The sequence below is a fragment of the Hylobates moloch genome, unplaced genomic scaffold (genome assembly GCF_009828535.3).
Source record: "Hylobates moloch isolate HMO894 unplaced genomic scaffold, HMol_V3 SCAFFOLD_19, whole genome shotgun sequence".
NCBI lineage: Eukaryota > Metazoa > Chordata > Mammalia > Primates > Hylobatidae > Hylobates > Hylobates moloch.
Genome location: NW_026652294.1, coordinates 6,374,967 through 6,381,365, shown reverse-complemented (window position 1 = coordinate 6,381,365; position 6,399 = coordinate 6,374,967). Strand labels below are relative to the sequence as shown.

At 55.2% G+C, this 6,399-nt stretch overlaps 1 pseudogene; it reads left to right on the top strand.

Moving 5' to 3' along the window:
* The first annotated feature begins 2,392 nt into the window (after window positions 1-2,392).
* On the top strand, window positions 2,393-5,171 carry LOC116459207 (immunoglobulin lambda constant 6-like; annotated as a pseudogene).
* Window positions 5,172-6,399: the final 1,228 nt, after the last annotated feature.

Here is a 6,399-nt window from a genome sequence, read left to right as displayed (position 1 = left end):
AGAACCTATGAACGTGTTATGTTATATGACAAGGGGGCATTAGGGTGTAGGTGGCATCACAGCAGCTAAGGTGCTGAGTTTAAGATAAAGAGATTATCCTGGATGATCTAGGTGGGCCCTAGTGTTACTGCGAGGGAGGCGGAGAGTTGGTGTCAGAGCGATGCAACATGAGAATGAGTCAACCAGCCACTGCTGGCCTTTTGAGGAAGGAGGAAGGGGCCATGGACTGAGGAATGTGGGCAGCCTGTAGAATCTGGCAAAGGCAAGGAAATGGCCTGTCCCTTACAGCCTCCATGCGAGATCGCAGCCCTACTGACACTCTGACCCACCTTAGCCCAGGGAGGCCCCTTTCAGCCCTCTGACCTGCAGATCTGTAAGAGAGTCAATTTCTGCTTGATTTAAGCCACCAAGTTTGTGGTTACGCAGGAGAATTGCTTGAACCCGGGAAGCGGAGGTTGCAGTGAGCCAAGAAGGCGCCACTGCACTCCAGCCTGGGTGACTGAGTGAGACTCCATCTCAAAAAAAAAGTTTTGTTTTGAAAATAAGAAATAAAGGCCAGGCGTAGTGGCTTACGCCTGTAATCCCAGCAATTTGGGAGGCCGAGGCGGGTGGATCACGAGGTCAGGAATTCGAGACCATCATGGCCAACACGGTGAAACCACTCCTCTTCTAAAAATATAAAAATTAGCTGGGCGTGGTGGTGCATGCCTGTAGTCCCAGCTACTTGGAGGCTGAGGCAGGACTATCGCCGGAACCTGGGAGGCGGAGGTTGCAGTCAGCCGAGATGGCACCACTGCACTCCAGCCTGGCGACAGAGGAAGACTCAGTCTCAAAAAAAAAAAAAAAGAAAAAAGAAAATCTCTGTGGGCATGGTGGCTCATGCCTGTAATCCCAGCACTTTAGGAGGACCAGGAGCTCGAGACCAGGCTGGGCAACATGGTGACACCCCATTTCTACAAAAAAATACCAAAAGAAAATTAGCTGGGTGTGGTAGCACATGCCTGTGATCCTGGCTACTCAGGAGGCTGAGGTGTGAGGATTGCTTGATCCCAGGAGACCAAGGCTGCAGTGAGCTGTGATGGTGCCATGTCACTCCAGTCTGGGCGTCAGAGCGAGACCCTGTCACAACAAATAAATAAACGACAAAAAAAATCTTGTATTTACATCACAAAACCAATCACCAATTACTAGACCAGCTTCTAAGGTAGAAACACTCTGGTCTGAGCCCCTGGCAGGGAGCTCACACCCAGTAAGCCTCAGCTCAACACCACATTCTTTTTTTTTTTTTTTTTTTTTTTTTTTTTGAGATGGAGTCTTGCTCTGTCGCCCAGGCTGGAGTGCAGTGGCTCAGTCTCGGCTCACTGCAAGCTCCGCCTCCCGAGTTCATGCTATTCTCCTGCCTCAGCCTCATGAGTAGCTGGGACTACAGGTGCCCGCCACCACACCCGGCTAATTTTTAGTATTTTTAGTAGAGACGGGGTTTCACCGTGTTAGCCAGGATGGTCTCGATTTCTTGACCTCGTGATCCGCCCGCCTCAGCCTCCCAAAGTGCTGGTATTACAGGCGTGAGCCACCACGCCCGGCCGCAGCACCACATTCTTGTACCAAAGAGAGTTTGAGATTAAAATCCAGAAAAAAACATTCAAGCTTTTTGTGGTTTTGGAGTCTCAGAGGGTGGTTTTATTGTTTCTTAATTATATTGAGCCTTCTTTTAGCTTTAAAAGGAATGTTGCCAGGTGCGGTGGCTCATGCCTCTAATCCCAGCACTTTGGGAGGCCAAGGCAGGTGGATCACCTGAGGTCAGGAGTTCGAGACCAGCCTGGCCAACATGGTGAAACCCCGTCTCTACTAAAAATACAAAATTAGCCGGGTGTGGTGGCGCATGCCTGTAATCTCGGCTACTCTAGAGGCTCAGACAGGACAATCCCCTAGAACCTGGGAGGCAGAGGTTGCAGTGAGCCGAGATCACGCCAGCCTGTGTGACAGAGTGAGACTCTGTCTCAAAGGAAAAAAAAGGAATGTCTAGATGCAGTAGCAAAGTACGCAGAAGCCATTTCAGTATGGGAGGTGAGGTGACTGAGTCCAGGGACTCCAGGTTTCTGGCCGAGGGGTTGAGACCGCCCATGGTCATTGTGATGAGATGAAGACGGAGAATGAGCTGGGCTGGGGGAAGGTGGTCATCTCCTCTGGACGTGATTAGTTTGAGACTCCTGTTGGGTAGCCCACTGGGCATGGTCAGTAGGCACTTGAGGAGCTGAGAGGGTTTGGAGCTGGGATAGACCCCAGCCTCACCATGTGGGCAGTAGTGGGGGTCACAGAGTGTGAAGATGGCTAAGAAAGAGGTCTGGGTGGGGGTCTGGGGAGTCAGCAGCTGGGCATGGGCTGTGGAGAAATGGATGCTGGGGAAGAGGATAGGGGAGTCTCAGACCCCAAGGGGAAAAAAGTCACTGGAAAGAGGGGCCAGCCCCATGTCACATCCAGCAGAGACACCAGGTATAGCAGAAGGACCTTGGACATGACCATGAGGAGGGCCTTGTTGGCCATGACCTGGGAGAGATGGGGGTGAGAGCCTGGGGGACCACACCATGTCCCCAGCACACGAAACAGTGCCTGGTAGACAGGATGGATCTATAGATGGATGGACAGGTCGATGGATGGACGAATGGACAGATGATAGATGGATGCAAAGACAGATGCATAGATGGACAGACGGACAGATGGAAGGAATGATCAGAAAAGGCTTCATGAACAAAGTGGGACTGAGCTGCATCTCCATGGATAGATCTAAAAGCAGAGGAGTCTCCTCTTGAGTCAGGAATGACCCAGTGGCCTGGTCCAGGGAGGAAGTCAGCCTGGCTTGACTGCGGACACTTGTGGCAGATTTCAGAGGCTCTTAAAATGGAGCCAAGTGAGGTTGGGCAGGTCTGAGCCAGCTCAGGACTCCTCAGCCACACCACACAGCTGCCTGAGGGGATGTGTCACTCAGGGAGTTGCTGGGACCTACTGGGCCATCGTTGCCATCAGTACCAACAGCTTCAGAGAGGAGGACACACACTGGGGTGACTCCAAGGCTGTGGGTGGCACCTGCCTCAGAAAAGGGACAGGCACAGAGACACTACTGGGGGACACTACTGGGATACTGGCTGTCCCCCTGCCCTGTGCCTAGGTCACAGCCTTCACACTGCAGCCCTGTGCTCCTCACATCCAGCAGGTTCCTGCTCCAGCGCAGCTCCTAGACTGGCCCCAGGTGCTGGCCCCGGGGTTTTCAATCCAAGCATACTTCACTGAAGCATGTGTTTGGCAGCGGGACTCAGCTCACTGTTTTAGGTAAGTGGCTCTCACAACTTTCCCCAGCCTGTCCCACCCTCTCCTGTCTCTGGAAAAATCTGTTTTCTTTCTTTGGGGCTTCTTCCCCTCTGCCCTCCAGTACTTAAGCATGGAACCCTTCCTTTCTCCATGGGGTCTGGGGGGAGCGGGCTGGTCTCAGGGTAACCAGCAGGAAGGGCCCCTACAGTGGGAGCAGCCGCCTTCAGGTTCCAACAGCGGGACACAGCCTGGTCCCGGGGCCTGGGCTGGGATTGGGCGGGGTCAGGGCTCCTCCCCTCTCCCAGGGCAGATGTCTGAGTGAGGCACAGATGCCAGTTCTGATGAGGGGCCCTGGAGTGGCCTTAGAGACAGTCCCTGGGACCCCAGGGTCTAGGCTGAGAGCTGGATGCCAATCCAGCCTGTGAGGGCCACACTGGGGCCTGGGGACACAGGGGTCACCTTGAGGGGAGATCAATGGAGGGCACAGAGAGGGCTCTGGGTCTAGGCTGCAGCTCTGTGGCCTGTGCTGGGTCGTGAGGACATGGGGACACTGAGGGACGGGTGAGACTGGGTGAAGTCCCAGAGCCCAGCTCTCCCAGATCAGTTACCAGAAAGGAGAGGGTCTCTTAGGGCAGAGATGTGTGTCCCTGGAGCCCCATCACCTCTGGAACCTGGTGTCTCTCTGTTCACAGGTTGATCTGCCGCCTTCATTTGAGGAAGGGCACCTTAGACTCAGGAGGTGACTAGTGGGGAGTAAACGGGGGTGCAGAGAACTCCACGGCTGCCAGGTGAAGTCCAGGGGCATCAGAGGCTGCTGGGGTGGGCATGGGGGCTGCAGTGCCCCAAAGTCTGGGGGAGCAGCCCCAAGAACCCAGCTGATGTGAAGGGTCCTGTGGTTGGGCTGGTGGGGACAGGGGCGACGGCAGAGCTCCAGGGTTTGTCTGGGTGGAGCCCACGCTTCACCGGGAGAGCTGAGTGGGCCGGGCTGGGGCACAGCCTGATGCCCCAGGGGACAGGAAGCTCCAGGCCATGCCAGGCTTGGGCCTCCCCACACCCTGCCAGGATGGTTTTGTGTGCTGTGGGGGAGACCCCTAGATTCCAAACTCAGACTCCAGAAACCAGGAAGGAGGGAGCACAGCCTGCCCTGGGTACACATGGGGAAACCAAGGCTGCAGAGGAAAGGGCTGGGCCAGGACACCTGGGAAAGGTGACTTGGGAAGGGCTCCTAAGAAGGCGTGGGGCTGTCTGCTCTCCAGAGGGCTCCAGTGGAAAGGAGGGAATGAGGAGGGAAGGAGAGGCCCTGGGTGGACCAGACGGTCACACCATGAACCCTCCCAGAGACTTTAGAGAGAGAGAGAGACGCTCCACAACACCCCACACTGCCTCTGCCATCTCTCACCCCCTCCTCTGTCCACACAGCTCAGCCCAAGGCAGCCCCCTCGGTCACTCTGTTCCCGCCGTCCTCTGAGGACCTCCAAGCCAACAAGGCCACACTGGTGTGTCTCATGAATGACTTCTATCCGGGAAGCTTGACGGTGACCTGGAAGGCAGATGGCACCCCCATCACCCAGGGCATGGAGATGACCACACCCTCCAAACACAGCAACAGCAAGTATGCGGCCAGCAGCTACCTGAGCCTGACGCCCGAGCAGTGGAGGTCCCGCAGAAGCTACAGCTGCCAGGTCACGCATGAAGGGAGCACCGTGGAGAAGACAGTGGCCCCTGCAGAATGTTCATAGGTTCCCAGCCCCCACCCCACCCACAGGGACCTGGAGCTGCAGGATCCCAGGGGAGGGGTCTCTCTCTGCATCCCAAGCCATCCAGCCCTTCTCCTGTACCCAGTAAACCCTCAATAAATATCCTTTGTCAACCAGAAATCCTGCCCCCTCTCTTCATTTCTTATCTCTCATATAATTTGATGCTTCTCCTGGGTTCTCAGTGTGGCGTTGGGGGAATCCTGGCACCAGTGGGAAAGTAGCCTGGAGGAGAGGATCACAGCCTCCCACGGGTGTCCCCTGGGGAAATAGGCCAGGATAGGAGGTGTCGGCTCACTGGACACCAGTCCCTCCATTCTCTCCCTCCTCCCCTTTCTCCTTGCAGCTCAACCCCTGACTCGCTGCCTGCTTTCTGGAGGGAGCTATTTCTGGCTGAGCCTCCAGATACACCCTCTGCCCCTGTCCTGGTCTGGACCCTCTGCCCACCCACGGCCTCTCTTTCCTCAGCCTGGAAGTCCTACTCCGGGCCTGGAGTCCCTCTGCTTCTGGCCCCGGCCCCTGGAATGCCCTCCTTCCTCTCTGCCCAGCTCCCCACCCCTGAGGGCCAGACTGTCCAGGCCACCCCAACACCATCAAATTCATGAGCTCTTACATTTTGGGCCCACCTTGATTCTTCACCTGACAGCAGGTTCAGAGGTGTGAGAAAAATAGGAGGAAGCCAGGAAGGAAACACACATGAAAGGCCTGCAAGAGGCTCAGGACACTTGCAAAAGATAGGCTCTGAGCTCCCCAGGAACCTGTGCAAGAAGGGTAATAGGTGCTCCATTATTTCTTTCTTGTTTTTCACATGGAGTCTCGCTGCATTGCCCAGGCTGGAGTGCAACGGTGCGATCTCGGCTCACCATAATCTCCACCTCCCAGGTTCAACCGATTCTCCTGCCTCAGCCTCCTGAGTAGCCGGAATTACAGGTACATGCCAGCTAATTTTTGTATTTTTATTACAGACAGGATTTCACCATGTTGTTCAGGCTGGTGTGCTCCCTCATTTCTGAGATTAAACAAGTCTTTGCTCAAGGGAAGTTGGTGTTCTCAATGCTGAGGCCAGGCATCTCCTCATAATTAAAAGTGGGGATGTGTTTTACCCGAGGCCTCACTATTGATGGGATTTGGGCTCTGACATGTGCACAGGTGACTGCCTGGCAGCGCCAGGACATGGAGAGTTTCTCAGCTGCTTGGCACAGAGAGTCACTGGCCATCTTTGGAGGAAGCATCATTTTGGGAAATGGAAAACCAGGTCCTGTGTTGGGCATTTCTCTGTGAGGCTCCCTGGGTCTGGGGCTCCAGCTGCTCTCTGAGAAGAAAGTGTGGGGGGAGAGAA